The sequence below is a fragment of the Heterodontus francisci genome, chromosome 12 (genome assembly GCF_036365525.1).
Source record: "Heterodontus francisci isolate sHetFra1 chromosome 12, sHetFra1.hap1, whole genome shotgun sequence".
Taxonomy (NCBI): Eukaryota; Metazoa; Chordata; class Chondrichthyes; order Heterodontiformes; family Heterodontidae; genus Heterodontus; species Heterodontus francisci.
Window position 1 is genome coordinate 34,229,096 of NC_090382.1, and position 20,487 is coordinate 34,249,582.

The window sequence follows — 20,487 nt, forward strand, 5'->3', positions numbered from 1 at the left end:
CTTCTGTGCTGTAATTTTTCTTTGGTTCTATAACAGTGTCAGACATAGACTTCAAAACGCTTAAGAGCCAATAATAAACCTAGGGTTTTTTTTTCCACTGTTGAATATCTTTTTTTGGTGTCAATATAGCTTTTTGGAAAAGTATCCCACTGGCCTTTCTATGATGGATTCATCATTGTGTAACAGGACTGCACCTACCCCCAGGTCCCTAGCATCAATTGCTACCTTGAAGGGCTTAGTGAAATTTGGAGCAGCAACACTGGTTCATTAATCAAATGGCTTTCAGCCTCGCAAAAGATGCTAGCACTCCTCTGCCCACACTGTTTTTCTTTTTCTGTAGCAAATCTGTCAGTGATACAGATATAGTACTAAAATTTGGTATAAACTTTCAGTAGAAACCACACATCCCCAAAAACCTCATGATTTCTCACTTAGTCCTAGGGTTAGGGAACTCCACCAATGCCTGCACTTTTGCTGTTCTTGGCAACATTTGTCCTTGCCCTACTATTTGCCCTAGGTAGGTCACTCTCACTTTCGCAAATTCACTTTTGGCTAGGTTTATTATTAAATCAGTCGATTGCAATTTTCTAAACAGAGCTTCTAGTTGTTTCAAGTGATTCACACAATATTTACTGTATAACAGCACATCATCAAGATAAACTACATAGTTCGGAACACTGGCTACCACTTGATTCATTTGTCTCTGAAAGGTTACTGAGGCATTTTTTTCGTCCAAATTGTATCACTCGGCATTGGAAAAGACCGTTTGGTATGACAAAGGCCGATATTTCTTTTGCTCAGGGTGTTGAAGTGTTGCCAGTATCCCTTTAACAAATCTATTTTTGTAAGAAACGTGGCACTGCCCACACTGTTAATACAGTCTTCCAAACGAGGAATTGGGTAGGAGTCTGCCTTTGTTACTGCATTAACTTTTCTATAGTCTATACAGAGTCTAGTTGAACCATCAGGTTTAGGCATTAATACTACTGGGGAACTCCAGCTGCTTTGCCTAGATTCAATTAGGTGGTTTTCCAGCATGTATTGGATTTCTGCTTTTGCCTGGGCCTGTTTCTCTGGACTTAAGTGGTAAGGATATTGTTTTATAGGAAAAGATTCCCCTACAACCACATCATGTGTGGCTCAAGTTGTACATTCTGGCTTATCCCTACAGACTCTTTTAAATGCTTTGAAAAGCCTTGTTAGGTCTCCTCGTTGTTCTGCATCTAAATATGAAAGCATAGCGTCCAATCTCCCTAACAATTCAGTATTAACTAACCGGATAGTAGGAGGTTCAATTTGAGAATGGTCTAGGCCTCCTTCTGCCTCATCCTCTCTATCCCATTCATCCTTTCCTATCCTTACTACCTGAAATACCTGTGCTTGCTTATCCTCCTCCCAGCGATAATATTGTTTCAACATATAGATATGACACAGCTGATTCTTTTTCCGGCAATCTGGAGTGTCATCAAATAATTTACGTACCAATTCTCTTGACCACTTTATATAGACCTCTGAACCGTGCTTTCAGCAGTTCACCCTGTAAAGGCAGTAATACTAACACCTCATTCCCTGGTTGAAATGTTTGGGTCTTGGCATGCTTGTCGGCCCATTTCTTCATCGTTGTTTGGGAAGCTTTCAGGTGTTGCTGAGCCACTTTGCAAGCTCTTGTGAGCCATTCCAGAAACGTGGATACATAATCAAGCACAGAAGATTTGTCCCTCTGTTCTAAAAACATTTCTTTAATTAGTTTTAGAGGACCTTTTATCTCATGTCCATAAAGTAATTCAAAAGAACTAAAACTGGTCGACTCATTAGGCAAATCCCTTGTGGCAAACAAAAGAAATTCTAGCCCTTTATCCCAATCATGGGGATATTCATGACAGTTTGCCCTGATCATCATTTTGAGGGTCTGATGAGGGTCTAAAGCTCCTTGCGTCAGTGGTGGTATGCTGAAGACTTTAACTGTGTTATACCCAGATTACCCATAACTTCCTGAAACATTTTAGACATAAAATTGGAACCTTGATCTGACTGAATTTCAATTGATAATCCATATCGAGTAAAGAACTGGGTTAACTTCTCTACCACAACCTTAGCAGAAATTGATCTCAAGGGAATGGCTTCTGGGAATCGAGTAGCCACATCCATAATAGTGAGTATATATTGGTGTCCCCCTTTTGTTTTCAGCAAAGATCCACTCAGTCTCCCAACACTGTACTAAATTGTTTCCCAAAAACTAGTATGGGAATTAGAGGTGCCGGTTTAATGGCATGTTGTGGTTTCCTACAATCTGGCACGTATGTCACGTTTTACAAAACTGCACCATGTCCTTGGACTTGGCCAGTAAAAATGTCAACTTAAATGTGAATAGGTCTTCCAGATCCCCACATGTCCCACAAGAAGAATTTCATGCACTATCCGTAATAGTTCCCGGTGATACTTTGGCAGTGTCCCTATCTGGTGAACAACTGTCCATTCTTCATCTGCAGGTCTGTGAGGAGGTCTCCACTTCCTCATCAGAATCCCATTTTTTATATAGTAGCCTTCCGGAACTCCCTTTCCTTCAGCTTCTGTTAGATCTAATTGTGCCACTTTATTTAACTCTGGATTGGCTTGCTGAACCTTGATTAGAGAAGACTTATTAAACATTTCCTTTGGATTATCCAAATCCCCAAACAAAGTTTCTGATATTCAGTTATCTGTCTGTGGTGCCAATTGTACCTCTGACAATGGAACTTGTTTAGCCATTGCTCGGGTTACTACACATGAAGAAAAAATTCCTGGAAACTTTTCCTGCGACTGTTCTGTCTTTTTAACTTCACTTGGTTTTTCCGTGACCACTAGAGAAGCGACTACCTCCGCTCTGGCCAAATCATTCCCCAGGAGTAGGTCAACTCTTATTGGCAAACAATGGACAAATCCTACTGTTACCGTTCCAGACATTAGGTCACACTCTAGGTGCACCCGGCACAAAGGTACTCCCCACCAATACCATTCACTAAATCCTTGGCATTCAGTGCACTCTCTGGTGGAAATGTTATGCCTTTCCACAGCAAAAGAGTTTGGGTGGCTCCTGTATCCCTAAGTATAACTTTTGGTTTACCTGCCTCATTTGAGGGATTAGGAGTTACTTTTCCTTTTGACAAGAATTCCCTACAACTCTCAGGTACCTTATTCATAATCCCTGCACTCAGACTGGTTTTTGTATTTAGCCTTACAGCTGCAGTCAGAGCTACAGCCTGATTTGCTGTACTCTCAGTCAGGATCCCTTTCTCTGCATTGGGTTTGTGTACCCCAGTAAGTCCCATGGGTTTGCCCCACAACTTCCAGCATTCTGCATGAAGTTATCCCACCTTGTGACAATGGTAACACTTTGGCTTGTGGACTTCACTTCCACCCTCAACATCTTCCTTTTTGGCCTAAAGAGGAAATCCTGGGGCATTCTCAGCTGCCCCTTCTTGCTTTTTGCCTTCCTTTCACCCTCACACCTTCTATCCTTCTCGGGTTTGTGGGAGTGATGGGAAAAGGGTTTGGGCTTATGAACAAGCTCATAATCATCAGTGATTTCCGCTGCCTGTCTGGCTGTTGAAACTTTCTGGTTCTCTACATGGGTTCTTACTAACGGAGGGAGTGAATTTTTAAATTCTTCCAGGAGAATTAGTTCCCTAAGATTCTCATATGTGGCCTCTACCTTTACTGCCTGTATCCAACGATCAAAATTAATTTGCTTTACCCTCTTAATTCTATATAAGTCCGTCCAGACAATCTCCGGAGGTTCTGAAATTTCTGTCGGTAAGCTTCAGGGACTAACTCATATGCAGCGAGAATAGCCTTTTTTGCCATCTCATAATCTGCAGAAGCCTCCTCAAAAGCATGGCATAAACTTCATGAACTCTGCCCATCAACCTGCTTTGCATAAGCAGTGTCCGGCTTTCCTTCGGCCCCTTCATCTGTTTGGCTATCTTTTCAAAAGAAATGAAATTGCTTCTACATCCCCTGTCCTCAAGCCTAGGGAGGGCTTGTACAAATTTAAACAGCCCTCCGCTGGGTCCTGGGCTAGAGTCAGATCATTCTTCACCAGAATTTTCCTTGAAGTCAAGGCCGCCCTGTTGTCTTAGTTCCAGTTTTTTAAATTAAAATTCCTTTCATTTTGCCCTTCCTCTCTTTCAAGTTCTAGTTTTTTCATTGTCAATTTTCTTTCCTGTTCAAGCTCAAGTTTTTTTCAGCTCTTTTTCCTGTTCAAGCTCAAGCTGCTTCATCTGTAACTGAATTTTAGCTAATTCAAATGGCCAGCTGAGACCTGGCCTCTTATACTGCAAAGCAAACTAACTGGAAAAGTCCATGAGGTCTATTCCTTGCTGCCAGATGACAGTTCATCAAACTATGAACTGACTAAAAATGCTATCCTCGGGGCATATGAATTAGTACCCGAAGCCTACCACCAGAAGATTAGAACCCTCAAAAAACAAGCCAATCGAACCTAGCTGGAGTTTGAAAGAAGCAAGCAGCTGGCTTTTAACCAGTGATGAGGGCTTTAAAAATACAGCTCAGCTATGAGACTCTCAGAGAAGTAATCCTGTTAGAGGAATTTAAAAACTCTCTCCCATTCTCAATCAAAACTCATGTCGAGAGCAGCGGGTTCAGGGAGCTGGGCAAATTGGCGTTCTGGCCGATGAATTTTCTTTAATTCATAAGTCGGTTTCCCAGGGAAGAACCTTTCCTGATCACCCCACAAATTCAAAAAAGACAACGAGTGGGAAGGTGATAGAAGCCCAGGCAGTCCTGGAAGAGAAAGAAAAGCAGGAGACACAGGGGGCCCTTCTCCAGCCAAAAAGGAAGGTGCTGAGAGCAATGCTAGAATGTTAGGAGCTATTGTTAGAGATGTTATAGCAGGGCATTTAGAAAAGCTCAAGGTAATCAGGCAGAGTCAATATGGTTTTGTGAAAGGAAAATCATGTTTAACCAATTTATTGGAGTTCTTTGAGGGAGTTACATGTGCTGTGGATAAAGGGGAACTTGTGGTTGTATTGTACATAGATTTCCAGAAGGCATTAGATAAGGTGCCACATCAAAGGTTATTGCAGAAAATAAAAGCTCATGGAGTAGGGGTAACATATTGGCATGAATAGAAGATTGGCTAGCTAGCAGGAAACAGAGAGTAGGCATAAATGGGTCATTTTCTGGTTGGCAAGATGTAATGAGTGGTGTGCCACAGGGATCTGTGCTGGGACCTCAACTTTTTACAATTTATATAAATGACTTAGATGAAGGGATCGAAGGTATGGTTGCTAAATTTGCTGATGACACAAAGATAGGTAGGAAAGTAACTTGTGACGAGGACATTAAGAGGCTACAAATGGATATAGATAGGTTAAGTGAGTGGGCAAAGACCTGGCAAATGGAGTACAATGTAGCAAAGTGTGAAATTGTCCACTTTGGCAGGAAGAATAAAAAAGATGCATATTATCTAACTGGGGAGCTCTGAGATGCAGAGGGATCTGGGTGTCCTAGTGCATGAATTGCAAAAGGTTAGCATGCAGGTACTGCACATAATTAGGAAAGCTAATAGAATGTTATCGTTTATCGTGAGGGGAATTGAATACAAAAGTAGGGAGGTTATGCTTCAGCTATACAAGACATTGGTGTGACCACATCTGGAGTACTGTGTACAGGATTGGTCTTCTCAATTAAGGAAGGATGTAAATGCATTGAAGGCAGTAGAGAAGGTTTACTAGACTAATACTTGAAATGGGTGGGCTGTTACGAGGAAAGATTGGACAGGCTAGGCTTGTATCCGTTGGAATTTAGTAGAGTAAGAAGCGACTTGATTTAAACATATAAGATCCTGATGGGTCTTGACAGGGTGGATGTGGAACAGATGTTTCCCCTTGTGGGAGAACCTAGAACTAGGGGTCACTGTTTAAAAATAAGGGGTTGCCCATTTAAGACAGAGATGAGGAGAAATTTTTTCTCTGAGGGCCCTGAGTCTTTGGCATTCTCTTCATCAAAAGGCAGTGGAATCAGAGTCTTTGAATATTTGTAAGGCAGAGGTAGATAGTTTCTTGATAAGCAAGGGGGTGGAAGGTTATCGGGGGTAGGTGGAAATGTGGAGTTATCAGTTCAGCCATGAACTTATTGAATGGCGGAGCAGGCTCGAGGGGTCAAGTGGGCTACTCCTGCTCCTAATTGGTATGTCCGTATGTAAGAGTGAGACCCGGAGACCTGTGTGCTTCCATTGTAACAAGGCAGGGCATTTAAAAGCTGACTGCTGGAAATTAAAGGTTAATCAGGGCACACCAGCTCAGCGAAGACGGGACCCTGATGGAAAGCACAGAACAAGCTGGTAGTAAGGGTGCAACCCAGGAAGCTTACTACAGCTAATGCAGGAAAAGTTAATAGGATTCTTGAAGGTTGTCAGGATTTTGTATCAGAAGGGAAAGTAACCTCATATCCCTTGAGTGGGGAAAGCAAGCCCATAGGGATTCTCAGGGACACAGGGGCCACCAGATCCCTTTTACTGGGATAAGGCCTGACCTTTCCCCCAGAGAGTGCAGTGAACACCAAAATGATGGTGAATGGTATTGGAGGGGAGTGTAAGCTTGTACCTGTACACCGGGTGCAACTGGAGTGCGACCTAGTTTCAGGATCGGTGACCGTAGGGATTGTCCCTAGTTTGCCTGTGGATGGGATTGACCTGCTCCTAGGTAATGATCTGGCGGGGGTGAAGGTGGTAGCCACCCAGTAGTGAAAGAAAGACCGCAGGAGGTCAGCGAGACAGGGCGGTGGCAGGAGACGGTCTCAGGAGACGGTCTCCTGCAAAGTCCCTGAATGTGTAATGAATCAGACCGTGATCAAACCAGCTCCCCCAGAGGAGACTGCATTGGCACTACAGGCAAATGGCCATGAGGTCTGCCTGGCCGAGACTTTCTTTGGAAAGATATGAGACCCAGGGAATCAATTAAATGGACTTTCCCTTGGTGAGGCTCAACAAGCTGACCCAGTATTGCAAGAGTTAGCACAGGCTGCCCAGTCTGAAAGTGAAGCAGAGGGAGTCCCTGATTCCTACTTTTTAAAGAATGAGGTATTGATGAGGAAATGGAGTTCTCCTCACAGACCTGAGGGCAAGGAGTGGACATAATTCACCAGTTAGCGGTGCCACAGAGGTACTGGGGAGAAACATTAAGAAGGGCCCACAAGACTACAGTATCTTTACATTCTGGTATACCAAAGACCAAAACCCGCGTAAGGCAGCAGTTTGACTGGCCAGAGCTCCACAAAGATGTGGTGGAGTACTGTAGGAGTTGCCACGTGTGCTTCGTGGAACTTGCACCCCTAAGTCCTGTACTGGTGTTAGGAGGACCCTCCAGCAGACGGCTGGTGAACTGTAAGGGACCCCCGCCAAGAACAAAAGGGGACAGGCAAGCATAAGGTTGGCAAATGTTTCGAAAGAAACGGGGAAAAAGTGACTCAGAGGGCAGGTTAAAGGAAGTCCGGGAAGAATCCCCAATGTAAACCCCTATCGCCTGGTCAACCAACCCAGAAGAATGTGAAAAGTTAAATCCCACATCCTCCTTTGTAAATGCAGACTCTGGAAGCACCCCACCAGAGTTGCTAACAGCATTTACAAGAACTGGCAGAGACAAAGAGAGACCTCTAGGGGGCAGAGAAACCGTGAGGATGATGCCTCAAGCAGTCTAAGGGTCACCGGAAAATGCAGCCAAGTCTGCACAAATACCTGCAGGTAGGAGTGTCCCAGAGAACAAAGGAAAGAGTAACAGAGACTCCTCCCCCACAGTCAGAGGAAAAGGGAACCACCCATCCCCTGAAGCCAAAAGTCTTTGCATGAATCAGGCAGCTCAGGTTAGACCCGCCACCCACCCACCCCCCCCCACCCAACTCTCCTGGAGAAAAAAAGGTGGAATTAAAGCAGCCCCTGCCCCCCAGAACAGACCGTTTTTTATGAGCTTCAAGAGTGGTGAATGAATGAGAGAAATGCATGGTTTTCTTTCTGTATCTTACATTTCTCTCAACCTCTGTAATAAAATGTGCCATTTTCTTCAAATCGCATTTCATTCCCCTGGGTGTGGAGGTGTCAGGCAAACCCCCCATCTGCCAAGACTGAGGCACACGTTATTTCGCCACATGAACATTAAAACTTTAAAAGCTGCGATCTCTGATTGGAAAGAGATTTCCATGGTAACAGACAATGTTGAAACAATGGAGACTCTGCAGTTGCTCTCCAATACACAAAAGTGGTCAGACTAGTTTTAGTCACATGGCTAGCTGGCTGGGGCAGAGAAATTTGAGCCTCCAACAAGGGATGTGAAGTAAAAACAAGAAATGCTGGAAATACTCAGCAGGTCTGGCAGCATCTGTAGAGAGAGAAACAGAGTTAATGTTTCAGGTCAGTGACCCTTCTTCAGAACTGGCAAATATTAGAAATGTCAAAGGTTATAAGCAAGTAAAGCAGGGTTGGGGCAAGAGATAACAAAGGAGGAGGTGTAGATTGGACAAGGCCACAGATTAGCTGATCAGAAGGTCATGAAGCAAAGGCAAACAATATGTTAAAGGTGTGTTGAAAGACAAAGCATTAGTACAGATAGGGTGTTAACGGACTGAAGATTGAACAGCAGCAAGTACAAACATGAAAAAAAAACAGTGGGTAAGCAAACTGAACAAACTAAGATGAAATAAAATAAACATACAAAAAAAATGTAAAAAAGAAAAAGTAACTAAAAATAAAAGTAAAATGGGGGGCCTGTTATGCTCTGAAATGATTGAACTCAATGTTCAGTCCGGCAGGTTGTAGTGTGCCTAAAAGGGATTGGAAGAGACTGTTCCATATAAGGAACTAGTCACATGACTAACCAACTGAGTACCCTGGGAGCTTTTTGAATTTGGACTCCCAGACAAAGGGTTTTGAGGCAGAACGCCGTGTGCACTCCTGGAACTAAGAACACCTCCTGCTTGCCTGCCTATCTCTCAGGGAACTGAAATCATTGAAGACATGTGAAATGCAAAGAGAGAAAGGTTTGCCACGTGAAAAAAGTTTTAAGGAGATTACTGGGCCCAAAGAAACGCAAGAATATACCTTCAGTCAAGGATTACAGTGAGCTCGAGAAACAGTAACCAAGATATTATCTCAAACTGTTCTACTTATCTTTTCTTCTACTCCTTTCTGTCCCTACTTTGCATGTTTATATCGTGTGTGCATGCTCGCGTGAGCACATCATATATCCACAGGCATGAACCATATTAGAGTAAAGTTTAAGGTTCAATAAATTTCATATTTCTACTTTAAACCAAAGAAAGCCTGTTTGTACTCAGTTATTTGCCTGATAATTGGAAACTGTGAACATGGATTCACAAAAAGGGGAGCTCAAAACACAGTGCGTTTAAAATTAAACCCTGTTACAATAAGACCAGGTGAAGTCAGCAAAAGACCCCCTAGACACATTGCTCACCGGGTCATAAACCAGGTGAAGTCAGCAAAAGACCCCCTAGACACATTGCTCACCGGGTCATAACAACAGTAGTTCACCGGTTAGTGGTGACGCATAGGTACCGGAGAGAAATATTAAGAAGGGCCCACGAAACGACGGTGGCTGTACATGCCAGTATACGAAAGACCAAAGCCCGCATGAGACAGCAGTTTGACTGGCCAAAACTCCACAAAGATGTGATGGAGTACTGCAGGAGTTGCCACATGTGCCAGGTTGAGGGGAAACCCCAACCTACAGTGAAACTTGCACCCTTATGTCCTGTACCGGTGTTAGGAGGACCCTCCAGCAGAGGGCTAGTGAACTGTAAGAGACCCCCACCGAGAACAAAAGGGGACAGGTGGGCACAAGGCTGGCAAAAGGTTAGTCAGAAAAGGGGAAAAAGTGACCGAGAGGAATCCCAGATAAAAACCCCTACTGTCCAGTCAGCCAAACCTGAAAAATGTGAAATGTTGGACCCCACATCCTCCTATGTAAATGCAGACATGAGAAGCACCCACCAGAGTTGCTAACAGTATTTGCAGGAACCTGCAAAGACAAAGAAAAATCTCTAGCGGGCAGAGAAACCATGAGGGTGATGCCTTACCTAGTCGAAGTGCCACAGGGAAGTGCAATAGAGTTTGCACAAATACCTGCAGGCAGGAGTGCCCCAGAGGACAAAGGGGAGATTAGCAAAGAATCCTCCCTCACAGTCAGAAAAATAGCAAACCAACCATCCCCTGAAGTCAAAAGCCTTTGCATGACGCAGCAAAGCACTGAAAGAGAGTTTAGACCTTCCCACTACTGACTCCCCTGGAAAAAAAATTTCCAACTCCGGGCTAATTAAACCCAACCATCTCAAAGACTCTAGGCTGCCATGGAAATGGGCAAACTGAAGAAAAACTTCCCCAAAGAACTACGTGTATTGGGATGCCAAGAAAGGGGCAATTTTAATAAGTTTTAGGATTTGTGAATGAATGAGAGAAATGCATTTTTTTTTCTGTATCTTATATTTTCTCTGGACTTTTTTTAATGAAATGCACTTTTCTCAAATCGCATTTCATTCTGCTGGGTGTGGAGGTGTCATGCAGGCGCTCACCTGCCAAGAATGAGACACATTGGTTTTGTCACATGAACATTGATTTTTAACTGTTGCTGGAGCGAGTAAGTGAATTGTTGAACAGATCAGCTGTGACTGTAAAAAACATTTGCTTATTGACAGACGGTGCTTGTTTAGACAAAGGACCATTCCCTGACACATTCAACCCACAATGGATGTTAATCACTGGACAGTGAGGGAGTGGGGAAGCACATTCCAGGAACTGCTGGGGTGATGCAATCCACAGGGGCCAGGACTGGTTGGACCAGCTGGTCATATGACTAACTGGCTGTTGCAGGGCTTTTTTTGAACTAGGCCACAGAGCGTTTGAGCAGAATGACTGTTTGCTCCTGGACTGAGAAGATTTCTCCTGTCTGCTCCCATCTCTTTCTCACAAGCCTCTGAATCCACTGAAGACACATGAACCCCAAGAGAGAAAAGTCTCCTACAGCGAACAAAGTTTAAGAAGAATACTGGGCCCCAACAAAAATCAAGAATTACCTACAATCAAGGACTCTACAGTAAGCTTGACGAACCATAACAAACTCTTCAAATATTGCCTCAAACTTTTCCACTTTATTTTTCTTCTACTCTTTTCTGTCTCTATTTGCATGTGTGTATTGTGAATGCAAGCTAGCGTGGACGAGTCGTGTATCCATAGGCGTTAACCAGATTAGCATTTAAGTTTAATAAATTTCAACTGTTCTTCTTTAAACCTAAGAAAGCATGTTTGTGCTGGTTTCTTTGCCTTATAATTGGAAAGTGGTGAACAAGGATTCACCAAGGGGGAGCTAAAAACATGGTGTGTTTAAAAATAAAACCCTGTTACAGTAAGACCAGATGAAGGCTGAGAGGGACCCCTGGACACCTTTCTCACCTGGTTGTAACACCTCCAATAACCACAACCATCTTCCTTTGTGTTAGGTATGACTCCAACCAGTGAAGAGTTTTCACTCTGATTCCCATTGACTTCAATTTTGCTAGGACTTCTTGAAGCTGTTCAAATGCTGCCTTGATGTCAGGGGCAGTCACTCTCACCTGAACTCTTGAATTCAGCTCTTTTGTTCATGTTTGCACCAAGGCTTTAATGAGATCTAGAGAAGGTGGCCCTGGCAAAACCCAAACTGAACACGGTGAGCAGGTTATTGCTGAGTAAGCGCCGCTTGATAGCACTGTTGACAACACCTTCCATCACTTTGCTGATGATCGAGAGTAGACTGATCGGGAGGTAATTGGACAAATTAGGTTTGTCCTGCCTTTTTGTGGACAGGATATACCTGGGCAATTGTCCACATTGCTGTGTAGATGCCAGTGTTGTATCTGTGCTGGAACAGCTTGAAAATACAGAGGGGAAGTGAAAAAGAAAATGAGGGGCAAAGAGGGAGTATGAGAAGAAACTGGCAGCTAACATAACAGGGAATCCAAAAGTCTTTTACAGGCATATAAAAAGTAAAAAGGTAATAAAAGGAGGGGTGGGGCCAATAATGGACCAAAAAGGAGATCTACACTTGGAGGCAGAGGGCATGGCTGAGGTTCTAAATGAGTATTTTGCAACTGTCTTTACCAAAGAAGATGCTGCCAATGTCATAGTGAAAGAGGAGGTGATTGAGATACTGGGTGGGCTAGAAGTATTAGATTGGCCGACTGTACTTAAAATTGATAAATCACCAAGCATCTGAGGATGCTGAGGAAAGTAAGGGTGGAAATTGCGGAGTCACTGACCATAATCTTCCAATCCTTCTTTGATACCGGGGTGGTGCCAGAAGACTGGAGAATTGTAAATGTTATACCTTTGTTCAAAGGTTGTCAAGATTAACCCAGGAACTATAGGCCAGTCAGTTTAATCTCCGTGGCGGAAAGCTTTTAGAAACAATAATCCAGGACAAAATTAACAATCACTTGGACAAATGCAGATTAATTAAGGAAAGCCAGCAAGGATTTGTTAAAGACATGTTTAACTAACTTGTTTGAGCTTTTTGGTGAGGTAACAGAGGGGGTTGATGAAGGTAATGCTCAAGATTTGTTTATTATATAAGGACTTTCAAAGGCCATTTGATAAAGTGCCACATAATAGGCTTGCCAACAAAGTTGAAGCCCATTGAATAAAACAGACAGTGGCAGCATTGATACGAAATTGGGTAAGGGACTAGAAAGAGTGTAGCGGTGAACGGTTGTTCTTCGGACTGGAGAAGGTGCACAGTCACGTTCCTCAGGGGTCAATACCAACACCACTGTTTTACCTGATATATATTAATGACTTGGGTGTACAGAGCACAATTTCATCATTTGCAGATGACACAAAATTTGGAAATATATGAACTGTGAGGAGGATAGTGATAGACTTCAATAGGACATAGATAGGTTGGTGGAATGGGTGGACACGTGGCAGGTGAAATTTAATGCAGAGAAGTGCAAAGTAATACATTTTAGTAGGAAGAATGAGGAGAGGCAATATAAAATAAAGGTCACAATTGCAAAGGGGATGTAGGAACAGAGACCTGGGGCACAAATCATTGAAGGTAGCAGGGCAGGTTGAGAAAACAATTAAAAAGACATATGGGATCCTGGACTTTATAAATAATGGATAGAGTACAAAAGCAAGGAAGTTATGTTCAACCTTTATTAAAGACTGTCGGCTTCAGCTGGAGTACTGTGTCCAATTCTGGACACCAAACCTTTGGAAGGATGTGAAGGGTTTAGAGAGAGTACAGAAGATTTACGAGAATGGTTCCAGGGATGAAGGTGGATAGATTGGAGAAACTCTGGTTGTTCTCCTTAGAGAAGAAGAGGTTGAGAGGAGATTTGATTGAAGTATTCAAAATCATAAGAGGTCTAGACAGTGTAGAGAGAAACTGTTCCCATTGGCGGAAGGGTTGAAACATTCTGTGCTGTAACCATATATATATATATATAATTATAAATAACAACTGGGTTTAGTACTTTTAGTAGTAATGATTTCAAAATAATACTAGCATACTCTTTTACTGTGCTTGAAGAACTCTCCCACTATGGAAGTAGCTCAGAATGAGCCCCAAATAGTCAAATTCCAACCCCGTATCAACCTTGTGTGATGCTTTACAAATGGAGCAACGTAGGGGCAAATCAAAGTATCAGAAATTTGCACCTCAAATACATTACCTATCATATAATATGATGATGTAAAGAGCTTTCTTCATGTTGGTATGTTAATATCCAGAGAATCAGGCACTTGACCTTGTAGATGATGTTGGAGTCGAGTTTCTGCTTTGGGTGCAATCAGGAAACTGTGCTCAATATGTGCTTGGAATTGTACTAGATAGGCTACGTTTCAAGTTTCCATTAAAATTAATTTGCACAATCACAAACCTAAAATATTCCATGAACCAGTGCAACCAGGCATAGTAATATAACAATTATTTATTTTTATTTTCTTTCCATTAAAAAGTATACCCTGATGAATTTAAGAGTCCCAACCTAGTGTAGTTTTATTAATACAGCTGAAAGTGGGTTTATCAACAAAATTAAACATATTTAGTAAGATTTTACCCAACCAGCCTTCATCTATGAGTAAAATCAAAATACTGCAGATGCTGGAAATCTGAAATAAAAACAAAGTGCTGGAAATACTCAGCAGGTATGGCAGAGACAGAAACAGAGTTAAAGTTTCAGGTCTGTGGCCATCTGATGAAAGGTCACAGGCCTGAAACGTTAACTCTGTTTCTCTCTCCACAGATGCTGCCAGACTTGCTGAGTATTTCCAGCACTTTCTGCTTTTATTTCATCTGAGTAATGTCATGGTCCTTTAGTTTTTTTTCCCAGGAATATGCAGTTTGCCTTTAAGGCTTGCAAAGGATCAGTATTGCTTTAAGAACCTGCAAGCCTCAGGAGTAATAGGAAGATGCATTTTCATTGCCTTAGAAACAATCATTTGGAGACTGCGATTCAAAGGGTGCTTTCTCATTACCATAGATACAGCCACTGGGAGTGAGTATCAAGTGATACATTTGTTCCAATTCAATTTTGAACTGGCCTTTTAGTTGAAGACAGTTTGTTCTAACAGAATAGACACAGAGGACACAGACAGCTGTGGTGTTAGCAGCTGAAAAAGAGCTCCCAACCATTTAAACTGAAGGAAGAGAAATTTAGTCTGTTTAATTATTATCTCTCAAAATTCTAACAAAAACTCAATCCAAAACAGAGATCTCTGGTAATTTAAACTGAAGGAAGGGAAGTTAGACTGTGACAAACTTTTATCCCTCAAAGAACTCTAAAGTCAGATTGATTCTATTGAAAGTGTTTGCAAGTTGTTAATTATTGAAATTCGCTGGAGAAGGAAAGCATCACCTAGTGCTGAAGTTAGACGACGGAATGTTCTACTGTGCAAGAACCATTTTTCCCCACATCGGACGACTGTGAGGACTTCAAGCAACATTGGATTGTAAACTTGCAAGGACTCTAATTTTTTCTATTTTAAATGTTGTTTATATCTTCATAGTGTTTAAGAATTTAGTTCTTCTAATTAAAGAGTTAATATGTTGATTTAAAGACACCTGGTTTGGTTAGCCTCATTCAGGAGTTAATAAATGGTAAAATTTGGCTGGGTCTTTCTTTAATTTGGAAAGTTTTAAATTATATGTTAGGTGATCTGTGGAGCAACAAGATTGAATTAACAGTGCGTTTCTCCCACCATAATCAGAATCGTATATTTTGATTGGGGGCTTTGACTGGAGCGGTCGGTTGTAACAGTAAGCTGATTTAAAATAACTGAAAATGGCTTAAAAGAACTATACTGAAATATTTAATAGTTTCATTGGTGTAAACTCGAGTTTCTGAGTAAACTTCTTTTGATATGAAAAAAACTTGAAGACTGGCCTAAGAGTGCCTATGTACTTAAGAAAATTTGAAGAGCCTTCTTAAATCAGTGCACTCGGTAGAATTTCACAATTTCAACCTGGGGTTGTATCCTGGTTTCTGGGCGAGGCCTGATTCGAGCGAATTGAATCTTGAACCAGTGGAAAACATGAACGGAAGTGCTTTTGGATATAACTCACTTGTGTTTAACTCGTCCAATCTTTTTCAATGGTTCAATCAATTCTGCCGATATTGTGCTAATGTTACCTGGTAGTAAACAAGCAGAAACTCTACCCCGATCTTTCGACCAATACACTGTGATCAGAAATTGCATGTCAATACAGCAAAGAAACAGGCCATTTGACTCAACCAGTTGTCATGCAGGTCCCCCACCTGCCAAGAATGAGGCACATTAACTTTGCCACATGGACATTAAATTTCAAATTGTTGCTGGGAAGAAGAGGCCTGTTACAAGAATTGCCAGACCTTGGCTGAAAAAGAACATTTACCTATTAACAGACAGTGCTTGTAGACAAAGGAGCTATTCCCTGCTCCAATTCAATCCACAAACAGACATGGTCAGACCAGTTAGTCACATGACTAACTGGTTGTTGCAGAGTTTTAACTGAGAACCTGCAGAAAGCAGAATGCTCCTGGACTGAAGCAGACTGCCTCTCCTGTCTGCCTGCTCCCATCTCTTTCTCATGGAACTTCAAAACCCACTGAAGACACGTGAACCCCAAAAGAGAGAACAAGAGAGACAGTGAACAAGGTTTAAGAAGAATACTGGGCCCCAACAAAAAGCAATATCTACCTACAATCAAGGACTCTACAGCAAGCTCGAAGCACAGCAACATAAAACCCTCTTCAGAGTTTGCCTCAAACTTTTCCACTTTATTTTTCTTCTGCTCTTTCTGTCCTTATCTGCATGCGTGTATCGTGTATGCATGCTAGCGTGGGCGCATCGTGTATCTGTAGGCATTAACCGAATTCGAGTTTAAGTTTAATAAATTTCATCTTTTCTTCTTTAAACCTGAGAAAGCCTGTTTGTGCTGGTTTCTTTGCCTTATAATTGGAAAGTGGTGAACTCCTGTGTGGAGTTTGCAAGTTCTCCCTGTGACCACGTGGGTTTCCGCCGGGTGCTCCGGTTTCCTCCCACAGCCAAAGACTTGCAGGTTGATAGGTAAATTGGCCATTGTAAATTGCCCGTAGTGTAGGTAGGTGGTCGGAGAATTGAGGGAAGTTGGGGATGTGGTAGGAAATATGGGATTAATGAAATATGGGATTAATGTTGGATTAGTATAAATGGGTGGCTGATGGTCGGCACAGACTCAGTGGGCTGAAGGGCCTGTTTCAGTGCTGTATCTCTCTATGACTCTAAGGATTTGCCAAGGGGGAGCTAAAACACGATGTGTTTAAAATAAAACCCTGTTACAGTAAGACCAGGTGAAGGTTGAAAGGGACCCCTAGACCTCTTTCTCACCTGGTCGTAACAGTCCATGCTGCTGTTAATGCTCCACTCCAGCCTCCTCAACTATCAGTATAACCCTCTATTCTCTTCGCCCTTATCTAGCTTCTCCTTACATGTGTCTGTACTATGCACCTCAGCTACTCCTTGTGGTAGAGAGTTCCACAATCTCACCACTGTGTGGGTGAAGAAGTCTCATCTGAACTCCCTTTTGGATTTATTAGTGACTATCTCATATTTATGGCCTCTAATTTTGCTCTTTCACATAAGTGGAAACATACTCTCTGCATCTGCTCTATCAAACCTTCATAATTTTAAAGATCTCTAGTAGGTCTCTGTTTCAAACTTGGTAACCTCCACCCCAAACTATGCAGTACTGCTATTTCCAAGTGTTGTTTAACCGTTTCTGACATCTGAACATTTTTTTCCCATAAAGACAGTTTTGGTTCTTTGTGTGGACCATTTTAAAAAGTGGAAAATACAAAGAGATTTTCCCTAACAGTGGCAGCTCAAAAAATCACAACTCACATAATCCAATTGCGCCATAAGCATATTTTGATTCTACTTATATTATTCACAGAATAAATTTATAACAATGTGTAAAATTATTAAAGATTTGAAATAATTGGATTCAAGTAAGATTTTCAGTCATGCACAAGGTCATATTTACAAATTAAGGACACAAAAAAAAAGGACATGCTGGAGGAACTTGAGTGATGGAAGGGGTTATCGACAGTGCTATCAAGCAGCACTTGTTCAACAATAACCTGCTCACTGACGCTCAGTTTGGGTTCCTCCAGCACCACTCTGTTCCAGACCTCATTATAGCCTTGGTCCAAACATGGACAAAAGAGCTAAACTCCAGAGGTGAGGTGAGAGACTGCCAGAGGTGAGGTAAGAGAGACTGCCATTGACATCAAGGCAGCATTTTACAGAGTATGGCATCAAGGAGCCCTAGCAAAACTGGAATCAGGGGGGAAACTCTCTGCTGGTTGGAGTCATACCTAGCACAAAGGAAGATGGTTGTGGTTGTTGGAGGTCAATCATCTCAGTCCCAGGACACAACTGCAGGAGTTCCTCAGGGTAGTGTCCTAGGCCCAACCATCTTCAGCTGTTTCATCAATGACCTTCCCTCCATCATAAAGTCAGAAGTGGGAATGTTCACTGATGGTTGCACAATGTTCAGCACCATTTGTGACTCCTCAGATACTGAAGCAGCCCATGTCCATATGCACTAAGACCTGGGCAACATCCAGGCTTGGGTTGATAAGTGGCAGGTAACATTTGCGCCACGCAAGTGCCAGGCAATGGCCATAGAATCATAGAGTTATACAACACAGAAACAGGCCCTTCAGCCCATTGTGCCCGTGCCAGCCATCAAGCACCTATGTATTCGAATCCCATTTTCCAGCACTTGGCCCATAGCCTTGTATGTTATGGTGTTTCAAGTGCTCATCTCAATACTTCTTAAATGTTGTGAGGGTTCCTGCCTCTACCACTTCTTCAGGCAGTGTGTTCCAGATTCTAACCACCCTCTGGGTGAAAATATTTTCCTCAAACCCCCTCTAAAAAAACCATCTCCAACGAGAGAGAATCTAACCATCTCCCCTTGATGTTCAATGGCATTATCATTGCTGAATCCCCCATTATCAACATCCTGGGGGGGTTAACCATTGACCAGAAACTGAACTGGACTAGGCACATAAATACTGTGGCTACAACAGCAGGTCAGAGGCTGAGAATTCTATGGCGAGTAACTCACCTCCTGACTCCCCAGTGTCTGTCCCCCATCTACAAGGCACAGGTCAGGAGTGTGATGGAATACTCTCCACTTGCCTGGATGGGTGCAGCTCCAACAACTCTCAAGAAGCTCGACACCATCCAGGATAAAGCAGACCGCTTGATTGGCACCCCATCTACTACCTTCAACATTCACTCCCTCCAACAATGCACAGTGGCAGCAGTGTGTATCTTATACAAGATGCACTGCAGCAATGCACCAGGGCTCCTTTGGCAGCACCTTCCAAACCCGCGACCTCTACCACCTAGAAGGACAAGGGCAGCAGATGCATGGGAACACCACCATCTGCAAGTTCCCCTCCAAGCCTCACAACATCCTGACTTGGAACTATATCACCATTCCTTTGCTGTCACTAGGTCAAAATCGTGGAACTCCCTAACAGAATTGTGGGTGTACCTATACCCCAAAGACTGCAGCGGTTTAAGAAGGCAGCTCACCACCACCTTCTCTAGGGCAATTAGGAATGGGCAATAAATGCTGGCCTAGCCAGCCACACCCAAATCCCACAAACGAATAAAAAAAAAAACATCTCTTACTTAATGAATGGTAGCATGTAGAATAGATTACTGGCATACATAGAGGAACAAGAAACCTTCATGGGTTTCAAGAAGGAACTGGACAGGTTCTCATCAACACATGGGATTCAGTTTTATTTGAAATGCACCATAGGAACACTGTGAAGTGGTGGGCGAGATGGACCCAGGGCCTTCCTCTCCCTGGAACTGCTATTACGTTATAATGACATAGAAGCTGTCTAGAAAATATTGTTTTCATATATGAATAATCATTAAAACAAATAAGATTTATTTTAAGATTTCACTAGACATTTTTCTCGTTGTTTGTGGGACTGCAATGTATGCAAATTAGGTGCCACATTTGCCAACAAAGTAACAGTAACTACACTTCACAGTTTGGGATGTCCTGAAGATGTGATATCTAAATGCAAGTTCTTTCTTTACCATTATCATCTATACAATGCTATTCTGACCAATAACCGTCTCTATTCATTTAGACCTGATTCCACCATCCATCTACGTTTTGCCACCAAACTTTGAAGAGGTTGATGTGAAGAAGACAGCAACAATTGTGTGTCTGGCTGTTGGATTTTATCCTGAAAGCATTTCCTTTAGGTGGCTGGTTAATAACAGTCAGCCAGCTTCTAGTTCACAAACCCTTCTACTGGTTCTAAATACAAATGGGAGCTACACTTCCAGAAGTGAGTTAGCAGTTGCTGTAGGAGTGGGAATCTGGCTCGATGCACACTTGTGAGATTCAACATGTTTCACTGTCATCGTCTGTGAGGCACAGTTTGAGGAAAAGAAATGGTGAGAACACTGCAGTCTGCTTGTCTTTAACTATTTACTCCATATAGAATCAGAAGTCATAGAATCATAACGGCACAGAAGGAGGCCATTCAGCCTATCAAGTCCATGCCGCACACATCCTAATAAACATTAAATGTCCCAAAGAAACACCCAAAGTTTTACTTTAATAAAGCTTCTTCCAGATTTCAGTTCCTCTTTGCTGCCAAACTTTAATATTCCCCTCAAAATGTCTTCATTCGCTAAAAGGCCCAAGTCTACTCAAGGATGGAATATCATATCTGAGGAGACTGAGAACACCTCTTTGAAATTCTGGACAAGATAGGAGGAAAATCTAATGAGCAATCCTCTTACCTCTCTGTCCAGTTACAAACCTTCTTGTCCCTTGGCTCATATTCCTCTCTTTGCTAACATTAGTGAAGAAGTAAAGGTAAATAAACAGTGGAGCACTATGGATACAAGTTGCTAATGGACTATTTTTTGAGGAG